At 40.9% G+C, this 18,760-nt stretch overlaps 1 protein-coding gene and 1 pseudogene across 1 annotated transcript in view; both read right to left on the bottom strand.

Annotated features, from left to right (window-relative positions):
* Nucleotides 1-18,760, bottom strand: part of XYLB (xylulokinase) — a 202,066-nt gene that overhangs the window by 109,081 nt on the left and 74,225 nt on the right. The window lies entirely within an intron of this gene.
* Nucleotides 1,765-2,387, bottom strand: LOC149465904 (uncharacterized; annotated as a pseudogene).

The raw sequence follows: 18,760 nt of genomic DNA, 5'->3' as shown, positions 1-18,760 counted from the left end.
CCCTCCCCTCTAGAGCATGCGCACATCACACCTATACTTAAAAAGCCCACCCTGGACCCTAATGACCCAAACAACCTTAGACCCATCTCCTTGCTGCCATTTACATCCAAACTCCTCGAGCGCTTAGTCTACAATCGCCTAAGCTCCCACCTCACCCACAACAACCTCCTCGATCCCCTACAGTCCGGCTTCCGTCCCCTACACTCCACCGAAACTGCCTTACTCAAACTATCCAATGACCTGCTAATCGCCAAAGCTAACGGCCACTACTCAGTGCTCCTACTCCTCGACCTCTCCGCGGCCTTCGACACAGTCGACCACCCCCTCCTCCTCAAAAAGCTACACTCCCTTGGCCTCAGAGACTCCGCTCTCTCCTGGCTCTTATCCTACCTATCACAACACTCCTTCAGCATTACCTACAACGCTACCACCTCACCCCCACTCCCCCTCTCTGTTGGGGTCCCTCAAGGCTCTGTCCTTGGGCCCCTTCTCTTCTCCATCTACACCTCCTCCCTTGGCCAACTCATACATTCTCATGGATTCAACTATCACCTCTATGCCGACGACACGCAAATCTATCTCTCCACCCCTCACCTCACCTCCTCAGTCTCCACCCGAATCACAAGCCTACTGAACGACATATCAGACTGGATGTCGCTCCACTTCCTTAAACTGAACCTCTCCAAAACCAAGCTCCTCGTCTTCCCCCCAGCCCGCACACCACCCCCCACTGACTTCTCCATCACGTCCAACAATGCCACCATCAGGCCTGCCCCACAAGCCAGAGTACTTGGAGTCATACTTGATTCCAATCTATCCTTCCAGCCCCAAGTCCAATCACTAAAAAACTCATGCAGACTCCACCTGCGCAACATCGCCAAATTCCGCACGTTCCTAACCCCGGAAACCACTAAGCAGCTCATCCACTCCCTCACCATATCACGACTTGATTACTGCAACTCCCTCCTCACTGGCCTGCCTCGCCACAGGCTATCCCCGCTTTAGTCGATCCTGAATACAGCAGCCAGACTCATCCACCTTACCAATCGCTCCATTTCCGCCACCCCCCTCTGCCAATCCCTCCACTGGCTTACGATTGCCCAACGGATCAAATTCAAAATCCTAACACTGACGTACAAAGCTGTCCATCATACTGCCCCAAACTACATCACCGACCTAATATCTAAATACCACCCAACACGCACTCTCTGCTCCTCACAAGACCTCCTTATCTCTAGTTCCCTGGTCTCCTCCTCCCGTACCTGCCTCCAGGACTTCTCCAGGGTGTTACCCATCCTCTGGAACTCCCTAACCCAATCCATCAGACTATCACCTACTCTCCTCTCCTTTAGGCACACACTGAAAACCCACCTCTTCAGGGAAGTCTACCCCACCCCCTGCTAATTGCCAACCTCCTCCACTCTTCCTACCACTCCATCCCCCACAACCATTTCCTCCTGTACCACTATCCCCTCCCTTCTAGATTGTAAGCTCGAAAAAGCAGGGCCCTCGAACCCCTCGTGTATCACATTGTATTGTTATCGTACTGTCGCATGTTCTGTCTCCCATTGTAATGTACAGCGTTGAGCGAACTGTTGGTGCTTTATAAATACTGTATAATAATAATATTCCTGCACCCACACTCAACAACTGCTCTTTATATTGGTCCTATTTCAGATATCAGTTCTATAAATCTGTTTCTTGTAAGCGGTTTTGTAAAAACATCTGAAATAATTTTATTTGTCTCACAATACGTAAGCACAATTACATTTTTTTCAACCAGATCATGAATGTAATTGTGTCTGACGTCAATGTGCTTTGTTCTTGCATTGATCTTCTCACTGGTGCCATGTCTGATACATCCTTGATTGTCCTCATATAAGATTGTGGGCTGGGACATTGGTTCTCATGGGTCTTCAAGCAACTGACATAACCACACAGCTTCTTGACTGGCATATGCAGCAAGAATGTATTCTGCCTCTGTAGAAGACAAAGCTACTGAGATCTGCTTCTTGATGGACAAAGATATAGCACTGTTTCCTAATTTGAACAAGTAACCACTTGTGGATTTGCGAGTGCTTGGGTCACAGGCCCAATCAGAGCCCACATATCCTACGAAGTTCAAATTACCAAGTGCAGACAGCTTCAGACTCAATATTTCATTTGTTTTAGATATCTCATGACTCCCCTGATTGAGGCCCAATCTCTTTGACATGGTTCATTCACGTGTCTACAGCCGCAATGTCTGGACTTGTACTGGTTGCAATACATAGCAATGCCCCCACTGCTTGTCTATACTGATCATTACTAGGAAGAAGATCCTCATCCCCTTCCGTTTTTAGGTATGCTGAGTCCATGAGAGTACTTTCTTCTTTGGCTTCAGTCATGCCAAACTGCTGAAGAACTGCCTCAATTTTAGATTTCTGATTTTACAGGAAGCTGCCATCTTCTTTACGCTGTACGTTAATTCCTTGGTAATATGTCACATCCCCAAGATCTTTAGCTTCAAAATGTTGGTTAAGCACTGCAGTCAACTTTGCAACTTCCTCATCCTTTTTCTGAGCAACAATCAAGTCATCCACATAGAGTAAAATATACATATGTTTAGAAATCACACATTTTTAGTATAGACATGGGTCAGCTTCTCTTCATATCAATCCTCCATCTAGCAAGACTTTGTTTCTTTTTAAATTCCATGTTCGAGCCGATTACTTGAGTCTGTAAAGAGATTTATGCAACTTTCACACAAGATGCTCTTCTCCATTTTTCAGGTATTCTTCTGGTTGTGTCATATATATTTCCTCTTCGATATCGCCATTAAGAAAGGCTGTTATGATATCATAATGCTTCACAACCATTTTCCGAGAAGCCACCACTGTTAACAGTGTTCAGAAAGTACTTTGTTTTGCAAGTGGAGCAAAAGTAGCATTGTAACCCTCACCAAATTTTTGTGAGTACCCTTTTGGCACTAACCGTGCTTTATACCTACAGACCTCGCCTTCAGAGTCGCATTTGGCCTAAAAATCTATTTTCAGCTGATTGCACACCTACCTTGCGGTAGCCCTAAAAGTGTCCATGTCTGCAGTTCACTAAGAGATGTCATCTCTTCATCAGCAGCTCTGTTTCAATTTTGTTTATCATGGATTGGAAGTCTTTGCATCTCATCCCATGAATCTAGCTCTGGTTTTAATTGCTACACAAGCAACATAGGACAGAGGTTTGGCTTTGTAAGTTTAGTAGTTCTGGTTTGTCAGATTTGCAAATGAAAGCTTTGTTGCAGCTGTGTTACTAGCCAATTTATTTTATTCTGTTGCAGTCTTCTTTCTATTGATGTACCTTGCACTTATTTGCTGTAGTTGGCTATGACTGGGCCCATAACCTGTTAGAAATTTCGTATATACAGTAGCCCTACAGAACAGACAGTGCACAGTCCACATGTGCTTTTCTGTGTCACTGCAACAAGGAAATAGGAAACTTTATTCAGAGAAAAGATATAGAGTTTACCATTGATACAGCTAAAAATTTGTAAACACTGCCATCTACTGGTTGAAGAATATATCTCTGCTGAATACTGATGTTGCACAAAATACATGAACACTGTATTCCAACACGTGTACTATGTAGATCGGAAAAATGAAAAAAAATTATGAAATTAACTATATAAAGCACAGATAACCTCAGCCTAGGGGTTCCCAGATGGTTTAGGATTGCTTCAGAAGAACCCAAGAATAGTTAGGATCTGAAGTGTGAACCAACCAGCGGAGCCATTCCCCTGCAAAAACAAGCGGCTTGAAAATGAATGCATTTATTAAAAGAAACATTTTCCTGATAAAATCACTGAGGCCAACTGTCTAATCATTTAATATAATTCACCAAAGTCTTCAGTAAAAAGGATGGCATTGGGGTTCTGTAGATCATCAGCGTGTAGCTTAAAGCCAGAGACCAGGCACAGCAACAAAAACTCTTGTTTGAATAGGTTTGGGAAGTGTTAGAACCTATTTCAGGATTTTATTGCTGTCTGTGTCTTCCAGTCCCTGTGACAACTGTGCCCCCATTTTTTTTGCCCTGGTGCCACTAAGGCAGAGAGTGAGAAAGCATTTCGCCAATGAGGTCATGAATAGAAATAAAAACTGACAAAACTTCTAACCTACTTTCTATTCAAAACAAAATGTAATATTTTCGTTGGAAATGGACTTTAAGGAAGTATGGAATAGTGCACAGCTAGGTCCTATTTGTATTTAAAATGACCATATCATATAAAACCATTATAACGCCAAAAACAAAATAAAAACAAAATTGTGTGTGTGTGTATGAAATGTCACAGTTACAGAGTTCATCATGCTTCTAACATTAAGACTTGCATAAGAGTATGTATCTTCTCCATAAGGACTGGTGTTTAACCATCCTTGCTCTTCAGCATGTCATAATGGGGCAGATCTGAAGTAGGAAAAAAATTTCAACATCAGCCACTATTTTTCTTTGTATAAACAGTACTTATTTTGGAGTGGTAGAGAGAGAGAGAGGGGGGGTCGCAAAATTGTGAGGTCAGGTCCTGGACTGTGTACTGGTTTCCCTCCCACTGCAAGTACAAGAAGCATTAGTTATAATTTGTCCAATGAAGTGCCCATTTACTTGCCATGAGATGCATATGCAGGCCCCTTTAACTCTGTTTCACACAACTCAGTGGGTTCCTGGGCATGCCCAGGGAAGACAGGTTTCTGTTTCCCTCCCTAAGCAGCTCTGGGAGGCCTCAAAAGATGAGTCAGAGGTAGCTGGGCAAGTGATCTGAAGTCTGTTGAACAGCCCTCCACAGCCAGGCCTAATGGCATGCAGCTTCTCCAAAAGACCCACCTACTGTGGGTCTTTTGGAGAAAGGGGAGAACCCCTCTTATTACTAGATTACTGCAGTTTCTAATGAGGTAGCTCTTCATCCTTGGGCCTTGGATCGACCTCTGTTACCAGAGCTACTCTTGTAAGGGATGTTGTCTATGAGGATAATCACAAATGTGCCACAAAGACATTGCTGTGAAGAGTCCATGTTTGTGCAGCTTTCAATATTCTGCAGTGTATGCTTTTTTTGCTATCTGTGAATCTGTTTTGCATTATTGCTTTTAAGTTTGCACCTGTTTAGTAAACATATTCCATGCCTTTTTTTTAAATGTACTTAGAAAAAAAAAAACAATTATGGCTTTGGAAAAAAAAACAGTTTTTCTTTCCTGAATTTTAGGGGGTTTTTTTTAGGCCTTCCCATCTCTAGACCTCACCTCTGCCTTCTGTCTCATCTGTCACCTACTCGGCTACTACAGACCTTGGCTTGTTTACTGGACTTTTCTCTGCTTCCAGTTATCTTGCTGCCTGGCTGATCCTCACCCCAACTTGCTTCCTTTGCATTGTCATGCTGACTGACCACCGATGACCTTGGTTCAGTCCTTGGACTTTACTTTTGTCACCTTCCCGGTGTGAAGCCATTCCTGTCCATTAATTGTCCAGAGTTCTGCCATGTCCAGCTCTAATCACCTGGCTTCTACATGGATCCAGTGCACATTTGTGCCACTCCGTGCCCTCACACTCTCTTTGTCCACCTTCAGGAGTGTTGGGCAGTAGATAAAAGAGAGGCCCCATCACATACGAAGTCACCACCAGGTACATGATAATTGTCCAGGTTCCAACCCTTGCCCTTGCCCCTTGTAGTTCCCCCGAAAGAAAGGTTGCAAAACACAGCCTTAAGGTAAAAGGTCACCTGAAGCCTCACAACTGCCTGATCTCACATACTGTTTGCTGTCAAAGCATCTGCCAGAACGACCACTGCATATATAATTACGTTTATATATCCACAGCCCTTATTTGAGTTTGGATTTAACTCACTTAATAATGCATAGCCCTATTTAGCTGACAGACTTTGAGCTTAGATTCTATATATCAGTTGACAGTCTCCCTTCAACAAAACAACTTAAAGCTAAAGCACAGAGAATAATTTAAAATAAATAAGGAACAAATTTCACAACGATCACAAATAAGCATGTACAAGTACATACATTTAACAATGAATATTTAGATTCTTACTTTAGCCTAGTTGTGACTCTGTTTAAGCAAGTGAAAAATACAAAGCAAATGTGCTACAGATAAAGAAATGAAGGAGTTAAACCTGAACTTTTATGCATACATGGCATGTGTGACGAGCAGAGGGCAGTATATTTTCTATATAACACAGATATTTTTTGTACCAACTCTGTGAAAGATCCTCAAACATCAGGGCAGATTTTTTTGGCAGCTAGTGGATTGTTGATAAAGATATCATGACATTTATGTAACTGTTTCAGCATCCACTTTTAGGACTAGAAACTTAGTGTATTTTTAAAGGAACATAATAGGTTCCCTTTAAAACTGTCATTTGCAGATCTTTCTTGTATGGAAGCAGTAGGGAAAAGAAAAGTTGAAGAACATGCACTAAGTTGTATTCTCTACCCGTCAAAGCAGAAATGTCAGCCAAGTTGTAAGGTCCCCTTGCCTTCTGATATGTCTCCTGTCTAAGCTCAGGGCTAATAATTATGTTCTGTCAATTTACAAAGCCTTTAGTTTTCTTTCATGTTTTGTTAGCAAAACCTTTGTTATGTGACATTTTTTTAGTGGTTTAGCTCAGACAGGAGGTAGGCTGACACTAGGAGGTCTATTTCTAAAAAAAAAAAATTCTGTATGAATGTGACAAACATTTGCACAGCCACAATGGAATATTGCATTTATGTATTTTGTAGCATGCAACTATTTCCTATGACTGTCAGTGCCATCTAGTGGCAATTATGCTGTATTTTTCCTGATTGAAATATTTCAGAAAACTATGACATTATGGCCACTTGATGGTGCTTACAATCATCCTAAACAAAATATGGCAATTTTTCTTTGCAGATGTGCAAATGTCTGTCACATTTGTACAGCCGATTTGTTTTATAAATAATTCCCTAAGTATCACTCTTCTGCTCTAGCAGGGAGAGAATACAAGTAACCACATAATACATGCCATTGCCAGAATGTTTGCTGTGTCTCCCAGCACAGCCTCAAAAGCATGGAGGAGATTCCAGGAGACTGGCAGTTATTCTAGGAGAGCTGAACAGGGCCGTAGAAGGTCCTTAACTCATCAGCAGGACCGGTATCTGCTCCTTTGTGCAAGAAGGAACAGGATGAGCACTGCCAGAGCCCTACAAAATGACCTCCAGCAGGCCACTAGTGTGAATGTCTCTGACCAAACAATCAGAAACAGACTTAATTAGGATGGCCTGAGGGCCCAACGTCCTCTAGTGGGCCCTGTGTTCACTGCCCAGCACTATAGAGCTCGATTAGCATTTGCCATTGAACACCAGAATTGGCAGGTCTGCCACTGGTGCCCTGTGCTTTTCACAGATGAGAGCAGGTTCATCCAGAGCACAAGTGACAGATGTGAAAGAGTCTGAAGAAGCCATGGAGAACATTATGCTGCCTGTAACATCGTTCAGCATGACCGTTATGGTGGTGGGTCAGTGATGGTCTGGGGAGGCATATCCATGGAGGGACACACAGACCTCTACAGGATAGACAATGGCACCCTGACTGTCATTAGGTATCGGAATGAAATCCTTGGACCCATTGTCAGACCTTACGCTGGTGCAGTGGGTCCTGGGTTCCTCCTAGTACATGACAATGCCCGGCCTCATGTGGCAAGAGTATGCAGGCAGTTCCTGGAGGATGAAGGAATTGATACCATTGAATATATAGGGAATCGTTAGGGAAACCTGACGAAGCCAAGTGGTTGGTGGCGTAACGCGTGGGGCAGAGCCTAGTGATGTCATTGTCGGCTTTTTACGGAGCTGGAGTTTTAAATTCTAAATCGATCTGTTACTGCTTCTATCATGTGAAATTAAACTGTATTACACTGTGGGAGATGTCCTCTGTTCTTTCTGTATGTGGAGTTAAGCTGAGAAGAGTCCAAAATATACTGTCATTGAAGGGGTGCCTGTCATCAGCTCTCTGCTGCCATCTAGAGCATCTTTTTGGAATTACCATGCTTGGTTGACCTGTATTAATTTATAGATCCACGGTATGAGGTGAGCGGTCATCTATATATTTTTAGGTGGAGGAACACTAAGTCAAGGTGGAGCACTGTGGTTTTTGAACAGGCTTCATTTGTCCAGAGCACATCGTATTGATTTTTCACCATTCAAGAACTTCATTGATTTTTCACCATTCAAGCACTTTACATATTTTCTAATTTATATTTCATATTTTGATTGAACTATCACATTTGGACTTTTTATGGACTAATATTTATATATAAGTTAGTGCAACACTATTTATATATGTTTTATGTTTTAAGTGTTGGATCACCTTTTAAGTGTTATTGCAGCGGCTCTATTTTATCAGCTCAACCACAATTTGAAAGCGCACATTGTTTTATTTATTCATTTATTGATACCATTGAATGGCCAAATCCAATAGAACACCTCTGGGATATCATGTTTTGGTCCATCCTACACCACCAGGTTGCACCTCAGATGGTTCAGGAGCTCAGTGACTCCCTGGTCCAGATCTGGGAGGAAATACCCCAGGACACCATTCGTCATCTCATTAGCAGCATGCCTTGACGTTGTCAGGCATGTATACAAGCACATGGGGGCCATACAATCTGCTGAGTACCACTTTGAGTTGCTGCAATGAAATTTCAGCAAAATGAACTAGCCTGCTGCATCATTTTTTCACTTTGATTTTCGAGGTGTCTTTGAATTCAGTCTTCCGTAGGTGGATAATTTTCCATATCAGAATAGATATCCAGCATGATATTTTTCCCCATTAAGATCTGATGTGTTTTCAAAGTGTTCCTTTAATTTCTTTGAGCAGTGGAGATCTAGCAATGGACAGCACAGTGGCTAAATGGCAGTACTAGGGTCATTGGTTGTAATCCCAACCACGACACCACCTGCCTGGAGTTTGCATTTTCTCCCTGTGCCTGTGTGGATTTCCTTTGGGTTCTCCGGTTTCCTCCCACACTCTACACATGCTGGTAGGTTAATTGGATCCTGTCTAAATTGGCCCGTGTATGTAAGAATGTAAGTTATGGATCTTAGATTGAACGCCCCTTGAGGGTTAATGATTGATGTGAATGTACTATTTATATGTAAAGCACTGCGTAAATTGATGGCGCTATATAAGTATCTGTAATAATAATTATAATGTAATGTCTTCCGAAACTTATCAAAAATGCCTTTAAAGAGTAACTCCACTTTTACTGAGAAAAAAACATCCGTCTCTAGGCCATCAATGTATGTACATTGAAATGATTTTACCAAACTTTGTTGCAGTTTACTACCTTTCTTATTCTGAAGATGTAGCTGTTTGTTTGTGTCCATGTGCAAAGTGATCTGTATGGGAGTGATTTCATAATTATCAATCAGCTGCTGCACCTGCACTGCTTCAATGAGAAAAGTGGCAGGGTTTGCATCCCTACAGATATGACTTCGATTGGGACTGTCTCAACAAAAAAGACATTTTGTTACAGGGGATGCCAAAAATCTGACTTGTATCTTACTACAGACTTCTGGGAATATAAGTGAGCCAATGAAACAAGCAGGAAATTACATTTCTGGGGGGTGTTCTGTACACCATCTCTGTACAGAACACCCCCAGGTAACCATACTGAACTACATTTTACAGAAAATGACAGCGCTGCAGATTGAAAAGGAAAGGTCATTTTTAATAACATTTAATTACAAAATGAATTGTGTCGCAATTGTATACACTATTATTTTTTTATTTGTTTTTTTTTTCCACGAAAGTGGAGTTACCGTTTTAGGGCTTGCTTGCATTCGCATTACCGACACATAGAAACAATTGTTTTCCATGTGCCCTGCTTACATTAAACATATGCACTAGTGTGTGTTGTATAAAGTTGCAGCATGTCTGCATTTTTACACAGTGCAATGCACAAAAAATTATTATTATTATACAGGATTTATATAGCACCAACAGTTTGCTCAGTACCTTACAATATAAAGGGAGACAATACAGCAACAATACAGTTCAATACAAGAGGGTTAGGAGGGCCCTGCTTCTTTCTAGCTTACAATCTAAAAAATGCACGTCAACACACTACACCGCTATTCACTATTGTGCATAGAGCTGAAGTAAGTGCAATTTTGTAAATTTCAATCCAGTTAAGAAAAACAAAAAAGTAACAATGCATCAAATCTCCTCTCCACAACACATACTAGCGGGCAGACCATAAATCCACCTTCTGGTGTGAACAGGTCGTTACTACTGATGTTTGGCCCTTTATTGTTTTGGTTTTATTTCTCCTGGAAAACCACATCTGTACCGCAGGCGGTTGTTTTTGTTTCTATGTTGTGGTGATGCAGGCAGCATTGAGAAATTGTAAAAGACCAGAGTTCCTATATGCTTTGTTTATAAAGCGTGTTCCCCAGGACAGATTTACCCTTGTGCTGGCCAGATTGTGTCACATTTGCCACTGTCCATCCAACAACTGGATTTCCCATGTTTCAAAAGAAATTCTAGGTTTAGGTATCATACACTGTGTTTATCATACAAAATTCACTGGTGCCGATTACTTCTAAACACTCGCCATTTTCAAGGTAAATGAATACAGCAGAGTTTAGACACAAATCAACAATTTTTTATAACTAGACTCCTCAGATATAAATTCTAAATGTATTTCCAGTATAGATTTGTTTTGGCACAACATAAAGAATATAAAATCTCTGCATTAAAAGAAAATAGTAATAGGCAAATAATAAAAAAAAACCTAAACTTAACACGCCATTGGGCACTGTGTGAAATTTTATAAAATAGACATACCTGGGTAGCAATAGCAACCAAACAGCTTCGCCTTCCATACTCTGACATATTTAACAATAATGACAGCAGGAAGCTGATTGGATGCCATGGGCCAACTAGATACTTTGTAGTGAATTTTCTTTGTTTTTTTTCTAAGGGATTTTCTTCAAGCCAATTCCATACAATTACAATTCCTCGGTGAACTGGGAATGTAATCCATATATTATTGCAACTTTGCTAAAGGCAAGAAGTCTGCTAAATTTACCTTTAATAAGAACCTGTTTCTGAAAAATCTTCTATAAACTAAAATAATCAGAATATAGGAAGGTGCCAGTACAATCATTGACTTGTCAAAATTCTGCTGCAGCAAGTCCTAGGAGCATTATACTTCTGTAGTATATTCTGAATGTCACTCTTTGCATTATGTTATGCATTATCTTCTTTCTTTTGTGGATAGTAGGAAAACCTCTGTGTCATTATTATAGGGAATTGTCTCTAAAGAGCACCTATTCTTCACATGGGTGAATGTCTGGGGTATGCTGTGTGACATTCCAAGGGCACCATCTCAGGATATGCCTTAGGGGCATAAGCTGACAGATAAACACAATCGTCAGGTGAAAGTGTTGTATGTAGAAGGACAAGGCACACAGAGTTCAGGAAAAGTTTTAACAGTATGTCCAAAGTGTAAATAAGTGATTGGAAAGGATTCTTTTTTTAATTTTATTTTAATAACAAACATTTTGTAGTTACCTGCTTTGTGCACAGAATAACTTTGATCCTTCTCTTCTTGGGTCCCCCACCGGCGCTCCTGGCTTCTCTCCCCCCTTGAGTGCCCCCAGAGCCACTTGTTCTGGGGGCTCTCGAGCATGCTCGCTCCCAAGCCGGCTCTGTGTGTCTATAGGACACACAGAGCGTAGTTTGGCCCCACCCCCTGCTCTCTCCTTACTGGCCGATGGCTCCCGCTGCTGTGTCAATGAAGAGGGAGAGGGTGGAGAGAGACGCTGCTAGTCTGCACATCGCTGTATTGAAATCGAGCTCAGGTAAGTGTAAGGGGGGCTGGGGGGAAAGCTGCATGCAGAAGGTGAAAACCTTCTGCTTTTACAACCATTTTAACGGAGACACTAAGTTGATAAAAGTAAAGAATTTTAGAGGAACTGGTTTTTGAAAAAACTTATTTGACAGGTGCCACAACTAGAAAATGAATATAATATAAAAGGGGAACCTAGTACCATTGGCACTACTTTAATATACTGTTGTGTTCAAAATAATAGCAGTGTGTTGAAAAAGTGAATAAAGCTCAATATCCTTCTAATAGATTTTATTTCCATACACACAAATGCATTGGGAACACTACACATTCTATTCCAAATCAAAACATGAAGAAAAATATATCAAATTTGTGTTGTTCCTCTAAAAAAATTGAAGAAAAGTGAATATTAGACTGTTCAAAAAAATAGCAGTGTTTGTATTCTTCTTTACAAACTCAAACATTCACTATATAACTGAAAAATGTTTGAAGATTTTGCTTTCCTTTGAATCACTTAATTAATATTTAATATAATTAATATTAATTATTATAATATATAATATATAGTTATAAGCACTGTTTCTGAGAACTGCTGTACATCTGTGTTGCATGGAGTCAACCAACTTGTGGCCCCTGTGAACAGGTATTCCAGCCCAGGATGATTGGACTACATTCCACAGTTCTTTTCTATTTCTTGGTTTTGCCTCAGAAACTGCATTTTTGATGTCACCCCACAAGTTTTCTATTGGATTAAGATCCGGGGATTGGGCTGGCCACAACATAAAGTCAATCTTGTTGGTCTGGAACCAAGATGTTGCACGTTTACTGGTGTGTTTGGGGTCGTTGTCTTGTTGGAACACCCATTTCAAAGGCATTTACTCTTCAGAATAAGGCAGCATGACCTCTTCAAGTATTCAGATGTATTCAAACTGATCCATGATCCCTGGTATGCGATAAATAGGCCCAACACCGTAGTATGAGAAACATCCCCATATCATGATGCTTGCACAACCATGCTTCACTGTCTTCACAGTGTACTGTGGCTTGAATTCAGTGTTTGGGGGTCGTCTGACAAACTGTCTCCGGCCACTAGACCCAAAAAGAACAATCTTACTTTCATCGGTCCACAAAATGTTGCGCCATTTCTCTTTAGGCCAGTCAATGTGCTCTTTGGCAAATTGTAACCTCTTCAGCACGTCTTTTTTTCAACAGTGGGACTTTGCGGGGGCTTCTTGCAGATAGCTTGGCTTCACATAGGCGTCTTCTAATTGTAACAGTACTCACAGGTAACTTTAGACCTTCTTTGATCTTCCTGGAGCTGATTGTTGGCTGAGTTCTTGCCATTTTGGCTATTCTTCTATCCATTCGAATGATAGTTTTTCGCTTTCTTCCACATCTTTCAGGTGTTGGTTGCCATTTTAAAGCATTTGCGATCATTTTAGCTGAGCAGCTTATTTTCTGCACTTCTTTATATGTTTTCCCCTCTCCAATCAACTTTTTATTCAAGGTACGCTGTTCTTCTGAACAATGTCTAAAACGACCCATTTTCCTCAGAATTTCAGAGAGAAATGCACTGTAACCAGCATGTACAACATTTGCTGCCTTCCTTCCTTAAATAAGGGCAATATTTGCCACCTGTTTTTCAAAGAATGAATGACCTCACTAATATAACGCCACCCTGCTATTATTTTGAACATGCCCCTTTCAATTAGTGATTCAATTACACAGAATCAGCAGCATGCATGTCATGACTGTTGGGTCTATTGGATTTCTATTACTCTACTACTCCTGCTAGTAAATTATTTGCCATGTAGAAATATCATTTCTACCAAAAACAGTGATTGATCAGGTTAGTGATGTCTGACTGCTATTATTTTGACCACAACTGTATATCAAAAAACTGTATTAGTTTAACAAATGTATCAATATTATAATTAGTATAAAGTTGAAACACAGCCCACCTGAGAGATATGCCCACAAGCTTTACTTCCCATCCCCCTTATCCGTATCCCCTTTTTTTCCTCTTTCCTTCCCTACCCCACACTAACCATCCTCTTTTATACATTCTGCTCCTGCCCCCCTCTGCCCTCCCTCTTCTTCATTAACAAGCTCTGACACCTCCCACTTCCTTGTTGTAGAACCTGTGCCTACAAACAGGCTTCACCTTTTACCCCTTTCCAAACACAACTACCACTACACCCACCTCCCATCACCAAGACTCCCATACCACCCTAGAGTTTCCCACCAGGAAGAAAAACTTGAAGACAATTAAGAGCATGTGCACTATACAACCTTGTGTTTGATGTAATGAATGGTATCCAATATAATGTTACTGATGGTATTGCTATGTTACACACACAAGGTCTTTTTGCCCAAGTGACAACATGAGTTACACCTCAATGTTTGGGTTTCTACATTGTGACCAGTTTTACTATGCAACTGATCATTATACTACAAGGTATGCCTTTGTTATTTGTACATGTGGATTGCTTCAAAAAAGGCATGGATTCTTTCTTAGATACACAGAATATAACTGGATACCAACATTTATAGGTAAAGTTGATCCAGAGAATATCCAATATGCCTCACGGGGGATCAGGAAGGAATTTTTTCCCAGCAGGAGCCAACTGGATCATGCTTTGCTGGGTTTTATTGCCTTCCTCTGGATCAACTATGAGTATAGGATTATAATTTGTTTTTAATTATTATTATTATTTTATGGTTGAACTGGATGGACTTTTGTCTTTTTTCAGCCAGACTAACTATGTAACTATGTAACATGTCTCTGATTTTCTCTAAATACAGGATTTACAAAAAAAAAAAAAAAGGTTAACCCAAGCAGATGCTCATGGCAAGTGGTAGTCCAGTAAACAAAACGCACCCAACATTAGGTTGAAGTTGCAAGGCTGAACTAGGTGAGATCATTTAATCTTGCTTTACTAAGAGATTGAACCAATCAACTTTATGGTGGTGCATTGCAAATTTCTCAGTTTAGCCTCTAACCAAAACAGCACCAGAAAGGTACAAGCGAGATGCACATGTCTGGATATACAGATAAAGATTCCCAGGCTAGGGGGCACACCTCAGCCTACTGACTAGGTTTGACACCTGGCTAGAGGGTTCTAAAAACCTAAAAACCTTGCTCAAGCACTGACAGGGGTATGCTGACAATCCCTGTATTGTGAGGCCAAATGAAGTTAAAGATACACTTACAGGATGGATGAATCTGTTTAGGTCAGCAGATAACACAGAAAATGTATATATGACCAGTCATGGAATACATCAGAGCGAAATCTGAATGGACAGAGGAAAAGTGGGAATCACCAATTCTCTGCAACAGTGTTTCTTAGTTGCATACTGGTATGCACCGTTCTGTAATAAAAAAATCTTTACTAAATACCATTTGTGCGTGTGGCTTGTATTAAAGTATGCTGAAAGTGTGCACATTTTCCCAAACATCATCAAAAAAGTATATGTATGCTTTAAAAGCAATCCCTCACACTTTAAAAACTAAAATAGCTAATGCAGTTTATTTTATGTAAGATATCTATTAAACTTTCACAGTGTTATATTTAATTTAATTTGATAGGCAGGAGTACCCTTTAAACCTGTAATAAATTCTCCTTGGGATATATGCATCCCAGGTTGAGAAATTCTGCTTTACACCTTGCAATCAATAAATTCTGAAGTGCCTGTAATAACATCACTTTTATTCAAACACAAGTAGGACACTACAAATGTAAGCGATTTTCAAAGCACAAAACTGCAAATTATGTAATGAGATTGTGCATTATATTACACACATCCAGCTATTCAGCTCGGCAGAGCTGTAACGCATTGCTAAATATTGCTAATAGTAGATTGCCCTCTACTGTCAGGAGAGAAGTTACCAGTACAAAGCAAAATACAGTAGTGGAGATAGATACATATATAGCAAGGAAGAAAATCTACAACGGAACAAAACACTTAGAATGGCCATGAACGTAAAACTTTGCGGTGTACTTCTTGTACCTAGACACTCTTGTGCCCTGAGCCTCATAGCTGTATTTCTGCGGTATGAATTTCAGGTATTGCTGTCTGTGACTGCTAATCTTTTTTTTTTTTTAATCAAATCATTTTTTTATTAACAAGTTTTTGTAGGTTTTACAAAAACAAAACAAAAAACAATAAGCAAAAATAAAAGTAAAAGATGGTACACTAAAAAGATTGCAGGGTGCCCAATACACCAACATAATGACATTACAAGTACAGTTACTGTAGATATAAGAAAATGACAATCAGAATGCACTGGCAATGCTCAAGGTATACAAAGGACTACTCACTCCCTATTTTACTCAGGGAATGCCAAGTACAGCAACATTTAGTTGTGTAAACCGAAACAAGTGTACCTAAGCAAAACAGAACCGCAATCTAACCAAAGAACAAGAAAGTGTGTCACTCACTAGAGCCAGCCTTTAAATCAATGCACTTCTGCTATACCTACAGTATATCAGTAGGATGCATACACCTAGTGGATTGGTAGAGACAGAGATATACTGTATCTGCAAAGCCATCGGCAGTGCAGTTCTTTTGTAGTGTTAACACTGAAATATTTGTAAGGACACTAGGGACAATGGGACAAAGGCCTGAGGGTCTGCAGAAATGGATCTCATAGTTTCTCAAATTTGCAGGGGGTACCCCTTTGTTGGAGGTGACTGCTAATCTCACAAGATTTGGAAAGCAGCTTGATAGTGTCTACACTGTGCTGCTCACTGTTCTCATTGGTGGAAAGCAGGGCTTTTTGTCTCATAAAATAGGTGCTGGAACTCAACCATGAGCCTCCAAACCATATCAAATATTGGGTGTGGTCAAAATTCACTAACAATAGGAGGGTCTAAAAGGGGCATTAAATATCAGGAGTGCATTACATGCAGACTGTAGTTTGCGTGGGTTACACACAGAGTGTCGAATTCAGGAGTGCATTACGTACATAGTGCACAGTTCAGGGGAGCACTGCATGTAGAGTGCAAAGTTCAGGCAGGTGTGCATTATACACAGAGCTCTGACCTCTGCATGCAGCCCCCCTTCATTGCCTCTGTCTTCTCCCCTCCTCCCTAAAAGCTCAACCATCTTCCACATGTCTTACTATTGTTGCTGTATAAACCTGAGGCACCCAACTGGCTCTAGTACCTCTCACACTGTAGGCAGTTCCACCTCTCATATTTGCAGGGAGATCATCCAGTGGGGGTGTTGGCATCTGCACTGCATCCCAGGCATCTGCCTCTCCCTTGTCCCCATCCTGCACTAAGTGGGAGTTATTCAGGAGATCAGATCTGTGGGAGCCGTTGGGAGACATGCCTCAGCCAGAGATAGGGGAACTGAGTTCCACAAAGTTCCTGCTGAAAAAAGCCCTGGTGGAAAGAAATCTGTACCAGAGGACCTGCATTGTAAGCGTCTCCCTGCTTCTACTTCATCCATTCTGTGTAAAGGTGTTTTTTGCACTTCTGCTGCTATCCCACAAGTCAAGTCCCACATATCCCATAAACATCAGGAAGGCTACCTGCTATGAGGAAATAAAGCCTGTCTCTACCAAGATGACTTACTGAACACTGCTAAGTCAATGACAAAAAACTACAGCTTCAGGTAAACTCCTGGCAATACTGGTGACTAGTTCTTTTCCCATGTTAGCCTATTGTGGGCACATCTTCCACAGCCCAGGTCCTCTTTAAAACAACTGACCACTTAGGAAAAGAGAGCTCACAGATATGGCATTGCACAAACTGATGGTGCAGCCATATTCTAAAATGATCGGTCCACCTAAAACTTATATTTCACTAAAGGATGGTCACAGTGGAGGAAATCACAACTTGGGTTCTTCTAAAGCTGGCCATACATGGATTGAAATTCAGCTGGTTCAGCATAGACTAGATGAATTTACATCTATGTATGAGCACTGTGGTTGAACAGAAGTCAGTAAAGGCAGCACTCCAGGCTATAGCCTGCAGCACTGACCAATGTAAGGCACAGAAGCAGGATTCTTCCATCCACATCAAGTTAAGTCCAGCCTTGTCTTGAGGATTCCAGCATCAAAATATTGAGCTGTAGTCCTCAGATTGGAGACTCACTTTAGCCACTGTATACTCCATAATGCAAAATACTGAAAGGCTAATGGTGAGAATAAGACACCTTGTAGTGACCTATGCTGGTGTTTTCTTGTCTATATTCCCATCACACACATTCCTAGAAACACGGCTCATCAATAGCGGGTACTGTAGCAACTACCAGCTGGGACTGGAAACATCATAAGCAAATGTACATATTCGCCAGCACACCATAGATCTCCAAATATGTTCCACAGAGGTTTTTATTGCAAAAAGGATCACACAACAGAAGAAAGTGCAACATTTCGGAGCCACACTGGACCCCTTCGTCAGGCATGTGAAATCCATGGTGTGCTGGTGAATATGTACAGTATGTTTGCTATGCTGGTGTGTGGCGTAAATATATTATTGATGGCTAATTTTTATTATTATTATGGAACCAGGAGTGCACAGACAGGTATAGAATGCGAACACCTCCAGTTCAAACAAATTTCCAGGCACTAACTTAGATTCTTTCCAGGGAGTAGCGTTTACTGGATCCCAGAAAAATGGCAAATCCAGCAGAGTACTTGCAAAAATAATGAAATGATCGGAAGCCTTCAGAATCCCATTCAAAACATTCAGTCCTCTTCTGTACTAGCAAGCATATGGATACTCCACCTATATGTCCGATCTATATTATGCACCTAGGTGGCTTCCATGCATGCAATAATGTATATTATATTCTAGTTAATCCCTTCCAAAAATACTCTCCAAGCAATCAAACATCATTCCATGATAAAGTTTCCTTCCCCAGCTTCTAAGATGTAAAGGCAGCTGATTGGTTGATCAAACAGCA

This window comes from Staurois parvus, unplaced genomic scaffold (genome assembly GCF_062004578.1).
Source record: "Staurois parvus isolate SC_StPar_1 unplaced genomic scaffold, SC_StPar_1.0 ptg000136l, whole genome shotgun sequence".
Lineage (NCBI taxonomy): Eukaryota > Metazoa > Chordata > Amphibia > Anura > Ranidae > Staurois > Staurois parvus.
Note: the sequence above shows the minus strand (reverse complement) of the source record. Positions and strands in the feature narration are given on the sequence as shown.